Source organism: Sus scrofa, chromosome 16, assembly GCF_000003025.6.
Source record: "Sus scrofa isolate TJ Tabasco breed Duroc chromosome 16, Sscrofa11.1, whole genome shotgun sequence".
In the NCBI taxonomy this organism is placed as follows: domain Eukaryota; kingdom Metazoa; phylum Chordata; class Mammalia; order Artiodactyla; family Suidae; genus Sus; species Sus scrofa.
The window spans coordinates 21,039,886-21,064,442 of record NC_010458.4 but is presented as its reverse complement, the minus strand read 5'-3'; the positions used below and the strand labels follow the sequence as shown (position 1 = coordinate 21,064,442).

The window sequence follows — 24,557 nt, the reverse complement described above, 5'->3', positions numbered from 1 at the left end:
CTTAAGCCATAACTGAATGAAATATTAAAAATAAAGACCTCAATCATTTTATGCAATTTTAAACCAGAGACTATTTTTCCGGCCCCTGAAGGCCAGCGAATCCATCTACTCTGATATCTAAATACAGAATGTACTAGAAGCTTATCATCTAAAATTGTTTCTTCTTTTGCTACTCACCTGGACTATGTTTTGGTATATTTGACCTTGGCAATCAATGGGGTGACAGATGTCAAGCCTGTTCACATCCTGTTTTGGCATATTCAAATAGGGCATAGGAATCCCAAATATTGGCTGTAGCTCTCTATATATCTCTTTTTAGAGCTGTGGAGTGAGGGGAATTCAAGATGTTATTATGGCCAGGAGATCCAGAAGTAACTCGTTTCTACTGTGGCGTGTCATGCCTTCTCTCTAGGAGGGACCTGTGGGATTTATACACTCAGAGGGACAGTGACAAATGGGAAATCAACTCATCACTTTACTCTGAACTAGACTACTTCCTGATACCATAATATAAGAATCCCTCATAAAGTTGGAAGATGCAACTTAGGTTTAAGGCCCAAATATCTCCCTCTTTTCCTTCTAGGCCCTTAGGTCTACTGTCAATCCTAAAGTATTACAAGCTCCCCAGGGTCCAAGCAATGTTTAAAAAGAGCAAAGAGGAAATATGACTAGGTCCTTAGGATAACTCATCCATCCTATTTCATGTAAGCAAGAAAGCAGAGAGAATCAGAGTGAGAACAAGATTCAGGTCCAGGAGTTCCCGTCGTGGCGCAGTGGTTAACGAATCCGACTAGGAACCATGAGGTTGCGGGTTCGATCCCTGCCCTTGCTCAGTGGGTTAACCATCCGGCGTTGCCATGAGCTGTGGTGTAGGTTGCAGACGCGGCTTGGATCACGTGTTGCTGTGGCTCTGGCTCTGGCATAGGCTGGCGGCTGCAGCTCTGATTAAAACCCCTAGCCTGGGAACCTCCATATGCCGCGGGAGCGGCCCAAGAAATAGCAACAACAAAAGACAAAAAAAAAAAAAAAAAAAAAAAAAAGATTCAGGTCCATACCAACTTAATGAGCACATAGAAGCTGGAGGTTAAAGGCCGTGAGCTACCACCACTTAGGCACTCACAGTAGCCATGCCAACTGGAAAATAGGAAAAGAGAAGCTTTCTTACTTTAACCCATGGCAGGAAAGTTTTTCTTCCTTCTAATCTTGTGAAGAAAGAGCCGGTGTTATGTACTGATCCTCATCCTCATCTGAGAAATACAGTTAAGAAAATCTGTATGGCATAGCTGTGAAAATTAGCTTTGTTAGGGGCATTTCTGTCTATGACTATTTAAACTTCAGATATAGTTTGTCTTCTGTTTTTTACTCACAGTTATGACTTATTATAGCAAAGGCTATAGATTAGGATAAGCCAAAGGAAGACACACATAGGTCAGAAACTGATGGGTTTCAAACACAAAGTTTTCATTTCCTGTTGCCTAGGAGTCAGGACTAGTTGTCCTCCTGGTGTTGACATGTGACAGCACATACAGAGTATTGGCAACCAGAGAAGCTCACCCAAGCTTCAATATCCAGAGTTTTTATTGGGACTTTGTTCATTGGCATGATTGATTGATTGCCCATGAGGATGAACTCAGTCCCGAGGTCAAGTAATAACTATGTGACCCAACACCCCCCTACTTACTCATGTGGTTGGTCTTTTTTTATTTTATTAATTTTTGTTTTATATTGGAGCATAACTGATTTATAATATTACATTAGTTTTAGGTATACACCAAAGTGATTCAAATACACACACACACACACACACACACACACACACACACACACATATGCTTTTTCAAATTATTTTCTCATGTAGGTCAGTACAAAATATTGAATAGCGTTCCCTGTGCTATAAAGTAGGTCCTTGTTGATTATATATTTTATATATAGTAGTGTGTATATGTTAATCCCAAACTCCTAATTTATCTCTCCCCACCTTTCCTCTTAGGTAAACATAAGGTTGTTTTCTATGTCTGTAAGTCTGTTTCTGTTTTGTAAAAAAGTAAATTTGTATCATTTTTTTAAGATTCCATATATAAGTGATATCATATGATGTTTATCTTTTACTCTCTGACTTACTTCACTTACCATGATAATCTCTAGGTCCATCCTTGCTGCTGCAAATGGCATTATTTCATTCTTTTTTATGGTTGAGTAATATTCCACTGTATATATGTACCACATCTTCTTTATTCATTCTTATGTCAGACATTTAGGTTGCTTTCATATCTTGGCTATTGTAAATAGTACTGCAGTGAACATTGGAGTGCATGTATCTTTTCAAATTTTGGTTATCTCTGGATATATGCCCAGGAGTGGGATTGCTGGATCAATATGGTAGCTCTATTTTCAGCTTTTTTTAGGAACCTCCATACTTTTCTCCATAGAGGCTATGCCAATTTACATTCTCACCAATGAAAGGGAACAGAGAGTTCCCTTTTTCTACACCCTCTCTAGCATTAATTATTTGTAGACTTTTTGATGAGAGTCATTCTAACCAGTATGAGCTGATACTTCATTGCAGTTTTGATTTGCATTTCTCTAGTAATTAGCGACATTGCCTCTCTTTTCATGAGCTTTTTGGCCATCTGTCTGTCTTCTTTGGAGAAATGTCCATTTAGATCTTCTGCCCATTTTTTGACTGAGGGTTTTGTTTTTTTTTTTTTTTTTTTTTTTTGGATAATGAGCTGCCTGAGCTATTTGTATGCTCTAGAGATTAATCCCTTGTCAGCTGCACCATTTGCAAATATTTTCTCCAATTTTGTGGGTTGTCTTTTTGTTTTGTTTATGGTTCCCTTTGCTGTGCAAAAGGTTTTAAGTTTAATTAGGTCCCATTTGTTTATTTTTGTTTTTATTTTTATTACTTTATGAAGTGGATCCAAAAAATATTGCTGCAGTTTACATACGTTCTTTGATTAAAATATTGATCCAATGGTAAAATTAAATGATACTTTTAAAACTGTTTTTAAAAGTAAGTACTTAATAAATGAGTAATTTTTGTTATGGGTGGTTATGCTGATCATATAAACATTAGATGGCTGGCCTTCCTAATGGGATGTGATGTGTGATGTAGAGACCACAGATTTGTCTGTGTTTTCACTTGTCCCTTAATACCTTTGACTTTGCAATTAAGTATTACTTAATGTTCGATTTTGTCACTTTTATTACTTTTTACTTTGTTAAATTTTATATGAGCATATAAGATCATAGTGGGATGAAGGACAAAAGGAGTTTAATTTTATGACTTTGACCGAGGTCTTTGATTTGTTTCAAAATTCTTTTTCTTGTTTTTAATATATAAAACAAGGGGCAAGCTTCTTGGCTACCCCTTGCCTGTATCTCTCCTCATCAAAATGAGAAGGAAAAAGCTCATCATTCTGAAAATATTTATCTAAGAATTATTGCAATATTTCAATGAGACCATCTAAGGCAAGTTCAGTGTCAGGATGCTGAAAAGGTAGTACATTTGTCTTGGAATCTATGATGCTAGCAAAGATATGCAAACAAAAATATGTTGTTCTCAAGATTCCATGCAAGGAAATATAATAGAATGCAGAATTTCTTCCTTGTTATATGTTTTAATACAAAATTTCTTATGGTGAAGAACAGCTATAAAATTTTAAAATTGTATGCATTTATTTTGTTTACCTGCTTACTCATTGTCCATTAATTATTAACCCATTCTACGTCTGAAAAGAATTTAAAGTTGTTTAAAATAAAAACAAACGCACAATAGGAGAATACCAAATAAAAACTGAAAGACCAGAATCAACACAGTGGTAAGAAACTTAGTTTTAGTTAAAAGTTGAAGAAATCATATAAACACTGGGTGAAACTGAATCATTGCTTGATAGAATCAACAAAACTTGCCCAAATATTTACAGTTTGGTCCATGTCTTAAAAGCAGATGACCTTGCTTTTTTATCTCATGGAAAAAATGGAAACCACCAGAGGAAAATGTCCCTGTCTGCCCAGATTATATCTGAACCCATGATCTACTTTTCTTTGTGTTTCCCTGGGCAATCTGTCCCTCTCATTTAAGGGCACTCACTCTTCTAGTTCTCTGGATTCCATATATTCCTTTCATTTAGTGAAGGACCTAGTCTCTGCAGTTATCAAGTGCAGCCAAGTCTCTAAAGTTCAAGAGCTGTTGGAGGGAAGCCCTGGCAGTAGGGGGAGATGGCCACATTTCCCAGAAGGAATTGTCATCACAATTCTTACCTGCGCTAAGAGCAGAACCTGAGCTAGACACACCTGAGCAACATCTTTAGCAGGGACAGAGGCCAGTGCCCAAGAGCCGGCTAGAGAAAGCAGAGAGTTGACACCTTCTCCAGAGCAGGTAATATATATTTTCTCTATACCAAGAAACCATCTTATGAAAAAAGGCAGGGTGGTCACTTCTTGAGACAGGCAGCAGTAGTTTTCATAAGGAGTCTGAACTTTGAATGAACTTCATAAGGACTTTAACTAAACATTTACTTGAAAAATGTCTTTAAACTAGAAGAGATTGAGTTACATAGTTTATTATATTAAAGTCCATTCAACTATTATGGAATAATAGGTATTAAAGAACAAGTCAGCTCATTTATATGATGTAGAGCTACTCTTCTGTACATTTTGTAGACATATATTCTGAGCTCTCTGTAACTGTATATACCTCCTAAGTGGATGCTGAGCTGAAGCTATTCTCCTCTATGTGAAGTTTTGTTTCAGAAAGTAATGCTATTCTTTGCTAATCACACTGCTTCACTTTTATATCCAATTTCTACAGCTGAGAAGTTATAACATCTAAAACATAACCACAGGTTTAATTAATGAGAAAAGGCACAAGAAATACAACTTTTAGCAGAAAATGATTCACACATGAAAATGTGGTACCCCTGAAATTGTTCACAAATGGCATTTTTAGTATCACGGCTTCAACTCTTTATTTAGGAATCTAACAAGAGAACATGAGGATTTTGGCAGGAATTTAGACACGTCCTCATTATGACTAACATTATGACTAACAGGATCAGATATCTCCCATTAAGGGGGAGAGACTTGTCGTGGACCTAGTGCAAGTAGGAAGAAGAATTTCCAGACTCATAGCGAGGTGAAGAGAAAGGAGAGTTTATTGAATTAAGAAATGCTGTTAACAGAGCAGGGCAACTTTCTGATGGTCAGGGAACACTGACCCTGGTGGAAGTTGGCTGCTTCTTTTTATAGCCAGAGGGTAAGGGAAAGGGTGGTGGGGCTTTGCTGGGGGTCTTAAACTCTCCTTATCCTAATAAGCATTCTCTTTACAGAGAGACAGAGAGCTTGCTGGGGCAGGCTACTTCCTTATCAGAAGAGAGCCAGGTCTGTCGTGAGCGTCAGCTCCAGGTTTTGTGTTTGAACTGATACCCTGCTGCTTCAATTCTACACTTACTTGTGAACCTCTTTTCCCACATGGACAGTTATTCTGGATTTATATCACATGGGAGCAACTAATAAGTGCTCACTGTATCCTTGTTGTTTGGGGAGAAGTGTTGATTTTCTCATGAACAATGCTGCTGCTTTGCCCAGGATTAGCCTTGGGAATAATTGGATTGGATCCCACAGAAGAAAGGTTAAAAGTAAAGGCATTGCCCTGTAGGGCATTGAAGGCAAAGGGACTCCCAGAATCATGACTTATAGCAATGCGCTATAGTTACTAATAACCAGGAGGTTGCAGCACTTTTGAACAAAGTGGGGGAAAAGACATACCCAATTAAGATACCATCTTTATATCAGTTAGTCGGAGCTAAAATTGCAGAGTGAACTCAAAATGTAGGTAATGAGGGTATTGAACATGTGACAAAAACTTTCCATTCACAGTTATCTTAAGTTTAGATGCCAGGTCACTTGTTTTTGAATATGACTACCCATAAAACAATAATGCAAAGGAATGCAAGAAGCAATGTAATAGAATACTAAAATAATTCAATTGTATATATTTGTTTTAGTTCCTTGATATTCCTAATACAAATAATAATCTCTAAATATTCTATTTTATGTTGTCATAAAATAAAATTCTGATTTTGGCATTTGTTGATGTGATGTTAAATGCTGCAAATGGGTAGGATCTATGATAACGTGTACTTTAGAGAAGCAGAGTAATGAATTTTTCCTCTCTTTTAAGGACACAGACATATCTGCTTCATTTTAGATGACTCATAGGCCCACTTCTGCTTAGGATCAATTTGTCCATTTGATCTTGACAACTGTTCTAACTGTTCCTTGTAAGCACTCCTACTTGAGCTTATTCATTGAACCATTCTATTCTTCAGTATGTCTATGACTTGATCTTGCCCATAGCATGTTCAAAGAATGAAAATCTTCACCTGAAACGGGGGAGAATTTGTCTTCAGTAATCATATCATTCACATTTGACAACCTGGCTGCCTCTTTTGTCCCTGAAGCTGTTAAGTGCTATCTTGGTTCATAGAAAGCCGCTGTAGAAGGTGATTGGAACATATCTCCTGAATTTATATCACAAATTAGGGGTGATCATGTCCCTTGAAGGTAGCTATGCGCCCAACCACAGAAAAACTGAGGGAAAGGGAAGTATGGGCAGTAAGTTTGCTTGTTTTTTTCTAATGCAGTGCTGGGGGTTGAGATGGGAAAAGGCCAAGAGTCTAAGCAGATGGGACAAATGTAATTCAGTGTATCTGCATTTCAGGTTTGTAGGACTCCAAAATGTATGTTGCGAATGATATAGACTTTTTATAAAATTTCTTATTTAGGAACAAGTTACAATATGATACAGGGAAAGAGTTCATAAAACATTAGGGTGCTTATTTTTAGATCCAGGCTCAAGTCCTGGCTCTGCCATTCATAAGCTCTAACTTTGGGTTATTATTATGAATGGGTAAATAGGTAAAGCCATTTGTTTTTGGACTCCTGTTTGCTCACTTGTTAAGGTGCAACCAGGGCTCTCCACCTCTGCTTCTATTCGGCTATTGTCAAGGTATGTTTTTTGGAAATGGCTGAGCTTCTCCTTTGCTCCAAAGAACAGTTGGATTTGTTCTGATGAGATCATGGTAATTGAATACCTCTTGCTGGAGATCATTTTGGAAATGGACATGTTATCCATTTATGGCCAAGAAAGTATAAAGAAGGTTAGCGTGGGAGAATTATAAGGACATTTTCCTTGCTCTTGAGATCCATGGGCATAAATAACCCCTTTCGCTAATGCTCATCACTGTAATAGGGTGTGATTTTTTTAAACAGTGGAAATCACCTTGTGGGCAGAGGATCAAGCTAGAACAACCAAAGTCTACAGGTGAAGGATGGCAGAAGAAAGTGGTGCCAACACTGTGGCCCCTGGGAGCCCCTGAGTTACTGTATTAACAGAGCTTGAGACTTCTTCTAGGAAAAACCTCCTCTTAAAATATATATCAGTTGAATAAATACAAATATATCAGTTGTATAAATCAGTTGAATTAGGTTTTCTGTGGGACTTGATACCAAGTCCTTTTAACAGATATACCAGTTCTATAAAATGGGAATTTGAATACCTATATCACCGTTTTTCAAGAAAAGAGCATGAAATGTATGTGTAGCATTTCATACAGTGTTTGTCATGTGCTTGGTAAATGTCACCATCCTTATAATAAACAGCACTATTATTATTATCTCAATATTTTGTAGGTATGGAAAATGTTCTCCGTCTTTCCTTCTGGGTTTTTTGGCTGCCTTCACCAGGCATACCTTGGAAATACTCAAGTTTGGTTTTGGACCATCACAATAAAGCAAATTTGCCATAAGGTGAGTCACACAAATTTTTGGTTTTCCAGTGCATATAAAAGTTGTGTTTACACTATACCGTAGTATAGTACGTGTACAATAGCATGATGTCTGAAAAAAACAATGTACATTCCTTAATTTGAAAATGCTTTATTACTAAAAGTGCTAACCATCACCTAAGTCTTCCGTGAATTGTAATCTTTTTGTTGGTGGATGGTCTTGCCTTGATGTTGATGGTCACTGACTGATGAGCGTGGTGGGTGTTGAAGACTGAGGTGGCTGGGGCAGTTTCTTAATATAAGACAACAATGAAGTTTTCTGCATCAATTAATGCTTTCATGAACAATTTCTCTGGAACAAGAGATGCTATTTGATGATATTTACCCACAGTAAAACTTCTGTAAAAATTAGAGTCAATTTTCTGAAACCCTGCTTTGCTTTATCAACTAAGTTCATGTAATATTCCAAACCTTTTGTTGTCATTTCAACAATCTTCATATGAAACCACTTTCGTCGCTCTGTAAGAAGCAACTCCTCATCCAGTAAGCTTTATCTTGAGATTGCAGCTGTTCAGTCACATCTTCAGGCTCCACTTCTAATTCTAGTTCTCTTGCTATTTTCACCACATCTGTAGTTATTTCCTCCACTGAAGTCTTGAACCTCTCAAAGTCAACCACAAAGGTTGGGATCAAATTCTTCCAACTCCTGTTAATGTTGATATTTTGACCTCTTCCCATGAATCATGAATGTTTTTAATGTTATCTAGAATACTGAATCCTTTCCAGAAGTTTTTTCAGTTGACTTTGCTGAGAACCATCAGAGGAATCACTATCTATAGCAGCTTTAGCCTTACAAAATATATTTCTTGAATAATAAAACATGAATGTCAAAATGGCTCCTTGGTCTGTGGGCTGCAGAATGGGTGTTGTGTTAGTAGGCATGAAAACAACATTAATTTTGTTGTGCATGGAGTTCCCGTTGTGGCTCAGTGGTTAATGAATCCGACTAGGAACCATGAGGTTGCGGGTTTGATCCCTGGCCTTGCTCTGTGGGTTAAGGATTCGGCGTTTCCATGAGCTGTGGTGTAGGTTGCAGACATGGCTTGGATCCCGCATTGCTGTGGCTCTGGCGTAGACTGGTGGCTACAGCTCTGATTGGACCCCTAATCTGGGAACCTCCATATGCCACAAGAAGTGGCCCTAGAAAAAAGGCAAAAAGACAAAAAAAAAATTTTGTCGTGCATCCCCATCAGCACTCTTAGGTGACCAGATGTATTGTCATTGAGCAGTAATATTTTGCAATAGGTCTCAATAGTGGGCTCGAAATATTCCATAGCCATGTTTTAAATGGATGTGCTATCATCCAGACTTTGTTGTTCCATTTATAGAACAAAGATAGAGTAGAGTTAGCCTCATTCTTAAGGGCTCTAGGATTTTCAGAATAGTAAATAAGCATTGGGTTCAATGTGAAGTCACCAGTTGCATTGGCCCCCAAAAAGAGAGTCAGCCTGTCTTTGGAAGTTAGGCTTCTCTCTAGCTATAGAAGCCCTAGATGGCATCTTCTTTCAATAGAAGACAGTTTTGTCTGCATTGAAAATTTCTTGTTGATTGTAGCCATCTTCATTCATGACCTTGGATCTTCTGGATAACTTGCTGCAGCTTCTACATCAACCCTTGCTGCTTCACCTTGCACTCTGATGTTATGGAGATACCTTCTTTCCTTCAACCTCATGAACCAACCTCTGATAGCTTCAAACTTTTCTTTTGCAGCTTCCTCACCTCTCTTAGTCTTCACGTAATTGAAAACAATTAGGGACTTGCTCTGGATTAGGCTTTGGTTTAAGGGATATTGTGCCTAGTCTGATTCTTTATTTAGACCACTAATACTTTCTCCATATCAGCAATAAGTCTTTTTCACTTTCTTATCATTTATATGTTCACTGGAGAAACACTTCATTTTCTTCAAGAACTTTTTCTTTGCATTCACAACTTGGCTAATTATTTGGTGTAAGAAGACTAGATTTTGGCCTATCTCAGACTTTCAACATGCCTCCCTCACTGGCTTAATCATTTCTGGCTTTTGATAGAAAGTGAGAGGCATGCAACCCTTCCTTTAGTAAAAGGCCATTATACAGTTCTTAACTGGCCCAATTTCAATAGTCTGTGTCTTGGGGAATAGAGAGGCCTGAACAGAGGGAGAGAGATAGGCAAACGGTTGTCAATGAAACAGTCAGAACACAATCAATGCTTACTGATTAAGTTTGTCATCTTATACATGCGCAGTTCATGGCATCCCGAAAACAATTACAATAGTAACATCAAAGATCATTGATCACCATAACAATTAGAATAATAATTTAAAAGTTTGAAATACTGTGAGGATTACCAAAATGCAACACAGAGATAGGAAGTGAGCAAATGCCGTTGGCGAAATCTTGTCAGTAGACTTGCTAGATATAGGGTTGCCATAAACCCTCAACTGGTAAAAACAAGCCAATATTTACAAAGTGCAAGAACACAAAGCACAATAGAATGAGCTATCCCTGTAATTAAATTGACATAAGACAGAGTAACAGGAGAAAAGCAATTCAATTCCATATGTATGGGAGCCTTATAAAAAAAAAATATGAGACTCAAAGTAATGAGCAAAGCAGCAAGTTTTTATACCTTTTAGACAAAGAAGCAATACACTTGTGAAAAATTGATAGGATGAAGACATTAGTTACGAATGCCTGTTATATAGCCTTCCTGGCCCTAAATTCCCTGTTTCTGGTGATTAGGAAGCTGGTACAGGGAGGGTTCCTTTCGCATCTGAGAGTTACTTCCTGCTCTCAGGGAAAAGTAAAGGAGGGTCGGAGTGTTCTTCTTGCACTGCATGGTTCTAGTTTCATATAATCAATATGCCAAAATAGCATATTTTGGGGGTGGACTCTTCTGTCCCCCTTCGATTTCAAGTTAAGGAAGTTCAAACCAGAGAGGTTAAGTGACTCTCAGTAGTAAGGCAAGAGACAGATTCAAATTTCTAATCTCCCACCAGACATTATGCTTTGCACCTCCTCACGAGGCTGCCTGTGTCAGAAAAGTATTTCTATCAAGTCACAATCACCTTTAAGAACCCCCAATTGTATAGAATTTCTTTTCCACTCTCGAAAATCATGGAACATCAGCCAGTATTTCGTCTTGGGAGACATTTGTTTTACAAATCCTCACATTCACCTTTGTCATTGCTGCTGAGGAAGTGGTAACACAAAATAACCCCCCCCCCAAAAAAAACACTCTATTTTAAGAGCTGGAAAATTGAAAGCAAAAAAGAGTGAAGGCTGTATGTTTTGTTTTGTTTTTTTTTTCAGATAATAAATATTCTGTCTTCCTAGCTGTCAATTCACTTCCTTTTTCATTTCACTGTGTTTTCTTACAATGAGAAGAGAACCAGAAAGTGTGCAGCTATGCCCTAAGAGGAGAGCTTGGAAAATGGGAAGGCATAATTCAGAAAATATTAGGGAAGAAACCATCCCATTTTTCACCCCCACTTGCTCTAATTTCCTAACTTCTCCACAAATTGAAGCGACAAGATACTTTTTATTATTCCTGGTGATGTCACAGATGTCTGGAAAAACTTATTTCACATGAGTTTTGTTCATAATAGATTGAGTTGCTTTGATTTTTATGTTTTGTCCTGACCTTTTGATTTAAGGACGAGACTCGTTAAATCTCACAGTATTTCCTAGCAGATCTGTGCTCTGCAAAGAAATGAAGCTTTCTTTGTCAACTCTGTGTCATTGTGCAGTGGAAATCATGAAATGTGGTATTATTCTTTGGTAGAGTCATCTCCCAGAGAAGTCATGTTCTCCCATTTAAATCTGAAAAATTACTTTAGAGGCTTAGGGCATTGGAACTGCCTAAGAATTAGAGAAGCTGGAAAAATACTGTTTCTCTAAGATTACCAAGAGCTTTTTCAGTTAAATAAGTTAATGCGTCCTCATCCTCATTCCTGGCAATTTCAGATTCAGGGTGGGGGAATCAACACAGGAATTGACTTGCCAGGAAACCATGGGAAGAATAAAATCCTCCTACAGAGCTGAGCACATCCATTGATTTTTGGCAGTGGTTTGAATGATTGATTCTTACAAATCATTCCATCTCCGACACATAGGCTAAGGTAATATTAGTCATGCTATTTTCCTTACTGGTGGTTGGTCTAGACATGGATATATGATGATGTTAATGAGGCAGGAAGGGAAGTCAGGGGGAGGTGGGGGGTGGTTCTGGGATGAACAGAGATATTGAGATTGGATCTTAGACTGTGTTCTCTAAAGAAGAGCCTGAGACGTGGATTTACTGACACAGGTTAAGGCATTTATGGACAGTGTGGTCTCTGGAGAAGAGGTATGAGGGAAACAGAAGAGGCTGTAGAAAGCAGCGAGGTAAGAATATCTTCTCAGTTGGTGGAGGACTTCAGTCCGGTCCTTGGGTAAAATCTGGAGCTAAATTGTTCCATGGAGTTGCTCCTGCTTTGAGGCAAAGGGTGAAGGGAAACAAGCTTGGAGAGATAGTCAGGGGTCAGATGGTGGAAGGCTTTGCTTGCCCAGCCAAAGTGTTTGTGTGTTATTTTGTAGTTGATGGGAAGCCACTGAAGATTTAAACAGGTCACATATAGCTACTAAGTAACTACTCTGTTGCAAATAGAATGGATTTAAGGGGACATGTGCAGAGTCAGACAGATACAGTTAGAAGACATTTTATTGTACAGGTTTGAATTCATAAAACACTGACTCAGAACATGGCCTGAGGAGTAATGAGGGAGAGAAAGATTTGAGGCACAGCTCAGAAGCGAAATCAGAAAAACATAGTGATTGACTAGAGTGGGCTTAAGTGAAAAAGAAGAAACAAGTAACATCCCAAGTTTTCTAGCTAGAGACCGTCGGTGGCCACTGATGAGCCAATACCAATAAGAGATGGAAGTGACAAGCAGAGGTGATACATTCAGTTAGAGATACCCTGAGTTTATGGTATCTATGGGGCATTTAAGAAGAAATAGACACCAAAACATTTCACTCTGGAAGTCTGAAGATCCATGAAGATAAATTTGTGCTGAAGATGCCTGTGCAGTTGTCATCAGAGTATTTATTGTAGGTGGCAGGCAATAGATTCTAGAAGAGGTTGTGAGACTATTATAGACAAATAATGGTCCCCTATAAGTGTCCATGTCATAATCCCTGGAATGTGTGAATATGTTACCTCAGATGGCAAAAGAGACTTTGCAGTCATGATTAAATTAAGGATCTTGAGATGGGGAGACTATTCTGGATTATCCAGGTGAGCCCAAAGTAATCTCAAAGACCCTAATAAGACGAAAGCAGGAAGGTCAGAGTCAGGGGAGGATAGAGGTCAGAGAGAAAGAGAGAGCCGGGAAAATGCTATCCTATTGGCTTTGAGAGTGGAGTATGGGGAAACTAGCCAAGGAAGGCAGGCAGTAACTAGAAGCTGAGCAAGACAAGAAAGAAAATCCTCCCCTCAGGTCCTCCAGAAGACATCAGCCCTGCCAATGCCTTGTTTTGAGCCCTTTGGGACTGATTCTGGATTTCTGCCCTCTAGAACTGTAAGACAGTAAATTTGTGATGACTTAAGCCACTCCATTGTGGCAGCAGCAGGAGACTATGACAGCAACCTTGTGTGAGTCAGTTGACCTCTAGAGATGGCAGTTAATTCTGCTCTTCCAAAAGTACATACCAAAAGCTACTCTGTGCCAATATGTAGTCTTTGGCAACCGACATACTAGTGGAAGAGAAACAGAAACAAATAATTGTAAATACAGTGTGAGAAGGGCTGAGATAAATGGAGCTTTGTAAGGGACCCATGAGGTCGAAAAAGTGGAGGGATCAAGTCTCTTAAGGATAAGGAAGGCTCCACCGAGGTGGTGAAACTTAGCTGAATCCCAAGGGATGCCATCAAAATTACAAGACGATCTCTGAGACTCCCCAAAAAGGCAAAACAGAACTCATTTTAAATAGAGTGGTTGGAGTTCCCGTCGTGGTGCAGTGGTTGACGAATCCGACTAGGAACCATGAGGTTGCGGGTTCGGTCCCTGCCCTTGCTCGGTGGGTTGACGATCCGGCGTTGCCGTGAGCTGTGGTGTAGGTTGCAGACGCGGCTCGGATCCCGCGTTGCTGTGGCTCTGGCATAGGCTGGTGGCTACAGCTCCGATTCGACCCCTAGCCTGGGAACCTCCATATGCCGCGGGAGCGGCCCAAGAAATAGCAACAACAAGACAAAAACAAAACAAACAAAAAAAAACAAATAGAGTGGTTGATTGCAAGCCATCTCGGGAGGTAGGCAACCATTGTGGACTGCATAACTGATTTCCTCAGTTACCCTATCTGAACTTCTCTGATGAGCAAGACTCACACTTCTGTTCTCCAGATGATCCCTTTGGATAGTGACATTTGATATAGACTGGCATTCCTAAAAACCCAAATAAGTAGAATTTATTGTACTTGTCTGTCTAGTTGTTTGTGTTTCTTTATTTATTAACGTATTAGTTTCCTACCAAAAAAACTGGATGCCCCAAAACAACAGTATTTATTTTTGGTCTCACAATCCTAGAGCCCAAGAAATCCCACTCAAGGTGTTGTCAGGGCCATGCTCCCTCTGAGGGGTCCTGGGGGGATTCCTTCCTTGCCTCCTCCAGCTTCCGGTGCTTGCTGGGAAGCTGTGGCATTCCTGGGCTTGTAGATACACTGTTTTCTCACACAAACAACTTTTTCCTTCACTTTTTTTCCTCTGTGTCCAAACTTCCCTTTTAATAAGGACCCAGTCACAAGGGATTTGAGCCCACTTTAATGACCTTCTTTTAAAAATTTGATTATTTCTATAAACATCCGCTCTCCAAATAAGGCACATTTTGTGGAACTGGGGCTTAGGACTCAACATATTTTTGAGAGGGGACACAATTCAACCCATCACAATTGATGGCCTTAATTCATTTTATACTTGTCAATGGATTAGGAAGAGCTACAATATTAAAAAGCCACTTTGTTATTTCCTATGCAGAGGAGAAAACTTAGGATAGAAATTTGGTATATTAAATAAGATTAAGAACGGGAAACAAGAGTCAGAAAAAACATGCAAATAGTGACAGAATAATTATGTTTTGTTTTTAAATTCATATTAAGCTTTCTGTTTAAATATTAAATATCAATTTCTATTTAAATAGAATTTTAAAGTTCTACTTAAATATTAAATTTTCTATTTAAATAGTAAAACAATTTGTTAAACTCTTTTAGAAAATGATTTGTGATATCACCCAAGATATTTATAAGTAGGAGTTATTTCATAAAGTAATCTGAATATGAAATCAAACTAAAAGAAATAACAGACGAGTGCAGAATTTTCTCTTATATAAAGAAAGAAAAAGTTCATCATGAGGTTGGGAAGTTAGAGAAGGAAAATAGGAGGAGATGATCAGTAACATCAGGTTATTCTGCTGCTTTTCTTCCCCTAGGTTTTCCCACAAGAATTCAGAAAGAAGGTAACTTAAAAAATTTTTTGTTTGTTTGTTTTTGTTTTTTGCCTTTTAGAGCTGCACCTATGGCATGTGGAAGTTCCTGGGCTAGGGGTTAAATTAGAGCTGCAGGTGCCAGCCTACGCCACAGTCACAGCAACTCGGGATCCAAGCCGAGTCTGCACCCTACACCACAGCTCACAGCAGCACCAGATCCCCTATGCACTGAGCGAGGCCAGGGATCAAACCCACATCCTCATAGATACTAGTCAGGCTCATAAGCCACTGAGCCACAAGAGGAACTCCCAGGAAACTAAACTTTTAAAGAATGTACTTTTTCATCAGGAAGTTATTAAAGAGGCTACCAATATGACACCCTATAGTAAACTGGCCACCATCACAGGTGCAAGGAACTCTGAGGGGACTGCTAATCAGGGGTGCTTCTCAGGCACTGGACCACCCTGCATCATCAGAGCATGACCAAGAAAAGAACAGCAGCTCGAAGGACATCAAATACAAGTTCCAGGCCTATGCTGATCAAGTGTGCTTTAGGTAGGAGTTAAAATGAGATAAGAAGAGTTAGCCATCAAAGACAAAGATGCTTATGTTTTAGTTTTCTTCTTCCAATCTGTTCTCTAGAGTTACTCATTTTCACTATTCAAAGGGTATACCTTCCTTTGTAATAAAGGAAAATATGGAGCCAACTTCAAAAAGTATCAGACTATTTAACAGATGATTTCCATCACCAGAGCCTCTTCTCACTTCTGTTAACAGAATTATCAGAAGAGTAACACATGGTTTTTTGAATATTTATTTGTTTCCTATGGCTTCTGGCATTTCCTGCCTTGTGGCCACATTGCTGAGACATATGCCTCCATTTTCACATTTCCTTCTGTCTGTGTCTAATCCCCTCTACCTCTCTTTTATAAGGATACATGTGATTGCATTTAGACCCCTTTTGGATAATCTGGGATTAACTCTTTTATCTCAAAATCCTTTACTTAATTACATCTGTGAAATCCCTTTTTCCATATAAGGTCACATTTACAGGTTCCAGGATTAGGATCTGATGTCTCTAGAAGACATAATTCAGACTATTACAAATACAGGGCTTACAAAGCTAAAAATATTGCTCAATGATAGTAAACATGCGGGAGTTCCCATTGTGGCTCAGTGGCTTACAAACCTGACTAGTGTCTATGAGGATGCAGATTCCATCCCTGGCCTCACTCAGTGGGTTAAGGATCCAGCCTTGCCATGAGCTATGGTGTAGGTTGCAGATGTGGCTCAGATCTTGAGTTGCTGTGTCTGTGGCATAGGCTGGCACCTGCAGCTCCAATTTGACCATTAGCCTAGGAACTTCCATATGCTGCAGGTGCACCTCTAAAAAACAACAACAAAAAGACGGTAAACATGCAGGGTAGTATAAGGTCCATTCTAGAATCATCCAGACTTGGGTTCATCCCCATTTTGCATCTACCACCTGTGTGACTTTGAGCAAATGATTTAACATTTCTTTATACCTCACTGCCCTTATCTGTAAAGTGGGGCCAGTACCACCCCCATAGAAAGATTGTGGGAGGAATAAATATGGTAAATGTCCACAAAACATTTAGCAGGTGATTTGCACATAGCAAGCTTTCAATAGCTGTTGAAAAAAACTAGCAAAAAATAGAGGTGGAAAAGCAGAACTCAGTAAAGTGGCCAATTATGTTCTTTAATATTTAAAATTACTTCATCTTGGAGTTCCCTTAATCCATTGGTTAAGGATTTGGCATTGTCACTGCCATGGTGCAGGTTTGATCCCTGGCCTAGGAATTTCCACATGCCATGGGCGTGGCCAAAGAAATAAAATAAAAACTTCTCGAATCTCAGGAAAAGGGAGAGATTAGCTGAATAGTTTTACTCTAAGGAAAAGACATTAAAATAACCTTTATAAAATAATGAAATTTATATATTGGGAGCAAAACATGCCACGAACTGAAATACTGAATACAAACAAATGGGAACTTTGATCTAAATCATTTGCTTCATAGCAATACAAATACAGAATCGATCTTCAAGAAAAAGCACAAAGCAAATAGCAGAAAAGCTTTTCAACTGGTAGACATTAATTGCTTAAATGATGACTAAAGGAGAAGCCATACTTTTGGACTTAAAGAGATTGAAATGGATATGATTATTAGTCTAAGGAGCAGTTTTTAGTGCCCACAGTCATTATGTTTTTTTTTTTTTCAAAACAATTTAAAAAATAATATGATGGGAGATAAAGATCCTGTAGAATTCTGTCTCTTTTTTAAGACAGCAATTTATGATGAGAAAATGGTCCATTTCACATAAGCTGTAAATGTGATTTTGGAGGGGGGGGGTGAAGTTCCGGGTAGATTATAAATGAGATCTATTTTAGGGCAGAAATTCTCCAGGACCACTAAATGACCAAATCAGCTGAGGATCTCTCCCTGTCAACCTTACATACAAAAGGGTTGCATTCAACAAAGTCCAGTTTTTCTCGCTGAAATGATGTGCGAATAGCAAAGTTTTTCTGGGAACTGGATCTATACGTGAAGCTTTACTTCCTCCTTGCTTATGCAGGAAGGAATACCTCAGCAGTCCTTTTCCAGCCTTGTCTTTAGCAGTTCTTATCAATTTCCTTGTTATTCTCAATCTATCACAACCATTTCTCTGACACCAAATTTTAATAAGATTCTTCTTGTTGCTTCCCTATACCTGAGTTATAAAACGCCTCTGGTTCTGACCATCAGCACACCTTTTATTATGGTCCACATTATTATTCATTCCAACAGAGGAGGCCAGGTTGCGAAAACCTTGTAATAACTTCCCATGGTGGGAGAATCTGATTCAATAGATTTGTCCTAGGCTCGGGAATCTGGATTTCTTAAAATCTCTTCAGTAGCTATATTTACAAGATGTTTTCTGGTCATTTAAGTAAATCAATGTACAGGTTAGTTTAAGTACCTTCTGTCTAGAAGCATGACATGGACTATTTTGCTCCTTGTGGCTTCTGGTGCTCTAGACATGGTAATGTTTATACCGTGTGTGTGTGTGTGTGCATGCATGTGTGAACATGTGTTTATTTTAGAATGTATATAATAACACCTATTTATTTCCAAACATTTGGAGAAATCTTGACTTAGACTATTTAGTGGAAATGAGAAAGCAAAAAATTAGCCCCTTAGTAACTCAAAACCACTAAAATCAGTCAAAAATAGATTATATTTCCAGTGACAAAGATAGATACTAAAGATGCAATCAAAATGTGAGTGATTAGTCTAGAATAACAAAACTATCCATATTCTTTTTTTTTTTTTTCCTGCATTTTTAGGACTGCACCCAAGGCATATGGAAGTTCCCAGACTAGGGATCGAACCAGAGCTGTAGCTGCCAGCCTGCACCACAGCCACAGCAACTCCAGATCCGAGCCGCATCTGTGACCACAGCTCACAGTAATGCCAGGTCCTTAACCCACTGAGCAAGGCCAGGGATCAAACCTGCATCCTTATGGATGCTAGTCAGATTTATTTCTGCTGAGCCACAGCGGGAACTCTCACTACCCATTTCTTAATCTTTTTCATTTCCTTCTAATTAAGACTCTTATTCTATGAACTTTATGCATCTTTGCAGCACTTTTACATATTTTTGAGCAAATTTGCCAATAACTAACAATAACAGTAATAACAATTCTAGCAACAACCAACATTCATTTAAAATTTGTTAACTTGCAGGCAAGATAACAAGCTCTTTGCATGTAGTTTAAGTTCACAACTAGCTTATCAGAAGGATATTATTACTCTTCCTGTTTTACGGATGAGAAAAAAGTTAAGTCACACAAATGGAAAGTAGACGACCTAGAATCACCCAAGAAATCTGATTCCAAAACTTAGCACTTCATTAAATAAACAAAACCATTCATATTTAAGGAAGTGGCATTTTAGAGCACAGGTTTATTTGCAACTTTGCAGAGTTTTGTCTCAGGACCTAAGTCACTGAGACTAGATTTTCATTACTTCTTTCATTATTCATACTCTGTCTGCTTCCCACGGGTATTTGAATTGGCTTACAAGAGTAGACACATACACACTGGACTGAAACAATCCAGAAACCAGAAGCTCTAACGACGGGAGGGAGCAGGAAGAGTTCCCACCAGAAGGCCTAGTTGAAATGAAGCCACTGATTCAAAACAAAGTCTTGCAACTGAGGCACAGAAACAAACAGCATGTGTTTGCAGATCAGCTTTTTTTTTGGTTTGTTTTCCTGAGTGGAGTGGGAAGAGTTCTTGTTTGTTTGTTTGTTTTTTCTGTTTTTTTTTTTCAATGAATTTATTACATTTATAGTTGTGGAGGAGTTCTTGAGATAGTAATCCTAGAGATTTTTTTTTTCTTTCTGCCTTTCAAATTTTTTTTCCTTGTCAGTCTGAGATATGCTTCCACCCATGGCTTTGAAGAAACGGGGGTTGTTGCAAGATAAATGTAAAGAGAGAAAATTATTTTCAGTAATTATTTAAATTCCCACACTGGGCTTTTGAGAATCAAGAGGGAAGTCTGACAGGAGAATTTTTGCTACTGAAATGATTAGGAAGAAAAGAGAATTGCGTCCCATCTCCGGGAAATTTCCCAAGGGCCTTCGTCTCGGGGATGGGCATCATGAACTTAGAGGAGGCCAGGAGTCTAAGGGGACAGAGCCTGGTGGGAGCCTGGCCACTTGCCTCTGCTCCTGAGCAAAGGAGCCACGTCCACTCTCTTCAAAACCCTTTGGGTGAGGGCCTTCCATCCATATGGCTGCCTACATGTCTTCTATAGCCCGTCCAGCCAAAGGACCCCTGCCTGTGCCACAGGAGACTTGCCCCATGAAAACAATAACCTAGGACAAGATGTGTCCTCAATCCTTGGAGGGGTTGGGAGTGCTATGGCATTAAAAGCCTTAACATAAGAATCAAGGGAAGAGTTTCCTTCATAACTCAGCGGTTAACAAACTGGACTAGGATCCAAAGGATAGTGATTTGATCCCTGGCCTAGCTCAGTGGGTTCAGGATCCGGCGTTGCTGTGAGATGAGATCCCAACTTGGATCTGGTGTTGCTGTAGCTCCTATTCGACCCCTAGCCTGGGGACTTCCATATGCCATGGGTGATGCTCTAAAAAGCTGAAAAAAAAAAAAAAAAAAAAAAAAAAAGAACTAAGGGAAACCAATCCTACACTATCACTGACACAGGAGAAGCTTAGTGTTTCAATACACACACACCACACACACACAGTGATTTTTTTTTTTAAAAGACATTGGACATTGCCATAAAATACATCCTTTTATGTTGCATTTTTCACCTAAAAATACTTTCATGTAGGGCTTGAATAGTGTAATAGAAGGCTTAAAGATGCAGAAACATTTTTCAATAAATAATTTATCAGTCCCCGTTGTATATTGTAGTTCACCGGAGGCCTTTGTATAATAAGTTAAATCAGTGCAGTTCACATATGTTTCTTTCAGGCTACTGGATTTAATAAGAAGTTATTGCTTAGGGTAGTGATTGCGCATCGGAATCTCCTGGAAGGCTTGTGAAAACCCTGATTGATGGGCCCTGCCTCCAGATTCAGTAGGTCTGGGATAAGACTGGAAAATTTACATTTCTAATAAGTACCCTGGTGTTGTTGCTGCCGCTGGTAGTCTGTGATCATATTTTGGACTTGGGGAATTTAGAAACTTGCATATGTAGCATTTCCTTTAAGGTTTATCTCAAATACCAATGGCCTCACTTTGAGTGGGTATTTTACAAGGGTTGAGATTAAGTAAATGTTTAAGTACTTCCTCTGGGTCAGGCGATGATAGCCCATGACTAGCCAATATTTAGATTGGCCAAGATTTTTTTTTTTTCTGCAGAACAATATGCAAGAAAATTCTAGGGCAATTAGGGAAATGTGACCAATCATATTGTCCCAGGACAAACTGAATATCATGAACAAAGTCAATTAAAACTCACACTCATATTTTGGAGGGCTCGTGGGGATACCATTCATTTATTCACCACTCTTCAATAACTTGAAGACATATATCCAATAGTCTAGAAATAAGATTAAATTAAAATCATGAATAAAGAATGAGTATTTTTAATACGATACCTTTTAAAAATTGCACCTCACAAAATCAAATACCTCGGAATACACCTGACCAAGGAGGTAAAGGACCTATATGCCGAGAACTATAAAACTTTAATCAAAGAAATCAAAGAATATGTAAAGAAATGGAAAGATATTCCATGTTCCTGGATTGGAAAAAAATCAGTATTGTAAAAATGGCCATACTACCCAAAGCAATCTACAGATTCAATGCAATCCCTGTCAAATTACCCATGACATTTTTCACAGAACTAGAACAAACAATCCAAACATTTATATGGAACCACAAAAGACCCAGAATAGCCAAAGCAATCCTGAGAAACAAAAACCAAGCAGAAGGCATAACTCTCCCAGACTTCAAGAAATACTACAAAGCCACAGTCATCAAAACAGTGTGGTACTGGTATCAAAACAGACAGACAGACCAATAGAACAGAATAGAGAATCCGGAAATAAACCCTGACACCTATGGTTAATTACTCTTTGACAAGGGAGGCAAGAACATAAAATGGGAAAAGGAAAGTCTATTCAGCAAGCATTGCTGGGAAACCTGGACAGCTGCATGCAAAGCAATAAAACTAGAATACACCCTCACACCATGCACAAAAATAAACTCAAAATGGCTGAAAGACTTAAATATACGACAGGACACCATCAAACTCCTAGAAGAAAACATAGGCAAAACAGTCTCTGACATCAACATCATGAATATTTTCTCAGGTCAATCTCCCAAAGCAATAGAAATAAGAGCAAAAATAAACCCATGGGACCTCATCAAACTGAAAAGCTTTTGCACAGCAAAGGAAACCAAAAAGAAAACAAAAAGACAACTTACAGAATGGGAGAAAATAGTTTCAAATGATGCAACCAACAAGGGCTTAATCTCTAGAATATATAAACAACTTATACAACTCAACAGCAAAAAAGCCAATCAATCAATGGAAAAATGGGCAAAAGACCTGAATAGACATTTCTCCAAGGAAGATATACAGATGGCCAGCAAACACATGAAAAAATGCTCAACATCGCTGATTATAAGAGAAATGCAAATCAAAACTACCATGAGATACCACCTCATACCAGTCAGAATGACCATCATTAATAAGTCCACAAAGAACAAGTGCTGGAGGGGGTGTGGAGAAAAGGGAACCCTCCTGCACTGTTGGTGGGAATGTAAACTGGTACAGCCACTATGGAGAACAGTTTGGAGATACCTTAGAAATCTATACATAGAACTTCCATATGACCCCGCAATCCCACTCTTGGGCATCTATCCGGACAAAACTCTACTTAAAAGAGACACGTGCACCCGCATGTTCATTGCAGCACTATTCACAATAGCCAGGACATGGAAACAACCCAAATGTCCATCGACAGATGATTGGATTCGGAAGAGGTGGTATATATACACAACGGAATACTAATCAGCCATAAAAAAGAATGACATAATGCCATTTGCAGCAACATGGATGGAACTAGAGAATCTCATACTGAGTGAAATGAGCCAGAAAGACAAAGACAAATACCATATGATATCACTTATAACTGGAATCTAATATCCAGCACAAATGAACATCTCCTCAGAAAAGAAAATCATGGACTTGGAGAAGAGACTTGTGGCTGCCTGATGGGAGGGGGAGGGAGTGGGAGGGGTCAGGAGCTTGGGCTTATCAGACACAACTTAGAATAGATTTACAAGGTGATCCTGCTGAATAGCATTGAGAACTTTGTCTAGATACTCATGTTGCAACAGAAGAAAGGGTGGGGAAAAAATGTAATTGTAATGTATACATGTAAGGATAACTTGATCCCCTTGCTGTACAGTGGGAAAATTAAAAAAAAAAAGAAAGAGTATTTTAAGAGGAAGAGTATAAAACACTAAAACTAATGTTTTATTAAAAATCTGGTTTTTTCTCTGCCATTTGTAACAACAAGGATGGACTTGGAGGGCTTTATGCTAAATGAAATAAGTCAGGCAGAGAAAGACAAATGCTGTATGACATCACTTATACATGGAATCTAAAAAAATACAACAAACATGAATACAACAGAAAAGAAGACTCATAGATGCAGAGAACAAACTAGTGGTTACCAGTGAGGAGAGAGAAGGGAGGAGGGGCAATATACTGGTGGAGTATTAAGAGGTGCACACTCCTAGGTATAAAATAAATAAGCTACAAGGATATATTGTGTAATACAGGGAATATAGCTAATATTTTATAATAACAATAAATGGAGTGTAACTTTTAAAAATTGTGAATCACTATGTCATATGTCTGTGACATATAATATTGTACATCATCTATATTCAACAAAAAAGAAAACATTGAATTATTTTAATATGTATGCATGGTTCAATGGAAATTGCAAAATTTATTAATTAAGGAAATGTAGCAATTTCTCTATAAGTAATATATTCCAAAGAAATGAATGTGCATTTGTGAAAATACATAGCTAACAAAATGTTAAAGATCTATATATCATGTTAAAAAATAAAATATACATCCACCAATAGGAAAAATAATTAAATCCATTATGATGTATGGCACTATGATATGATAAAGTTCTTAGACAGTCAACTAGAAAAATACTTGACAGAATGGGGAAGTGTACAAAATATATTTTAGTGGAAAAAAAGCTACTTTAAAACTGCAGGCATAAAGGAACCAGTTTTGTGAAGATATGCCTATTTGTGAGTAAAAGGGTACTGATTTTCCACCAATGAGCTTTTCTTCTAAGACTTCAGAAAATCTTTGTTCTTTTTCTCCTTCATCAGACCAAGGATACGGATTTTTCTTGCTTTTTTCTTTCTTTTTTTTTTTTTTGTCTTTTTGCCATTTCTAGGGCTGCTCCCCCGGCATATGGAGTTTCCCAGGCTAGGGGTCTAATCGGAGCTGTAGCCACCGGCCTACACCACAGCCACAGCAACTCGGGATCTGAGCCGCATCTGCAGCCTGCACCACAGCTCACAGCAACGCCGGATCCTTAACCCACTGAGCAAGGCCAGGGATTGAACCTGCAACCTCATGGTTCCTAGTTGGATTCGTTAACCACTGCGCCATGATGGGAACTCCTCTTTTTTCCCTTTTTGATTTTTGTAGGAGTTAGATTCCATTCTCAGATTTGTATCTAGTGGCAAA

General features: G+C 38.5%; 1 long non-coding RNA gene across 1 annotated transcript in view; it reads left to right on the top strand.

Moving 5' to 3' along the window:
• LOC106508148 overlaps positions 1 to 8,100 on the top strand; it is a 31,883-nt gene extending 23,783 nt beyond the window's left edge. Inside the window, exon 3 of the long non-coding RNA XR_001304735.2 lies at positions 7,696 to 8,100. This is a non-coding gene — a long non-coding RNA (uncharacterized LOC106508148). The remainder of the gene's footprint in view (positions 1 to 7,695) is intronic.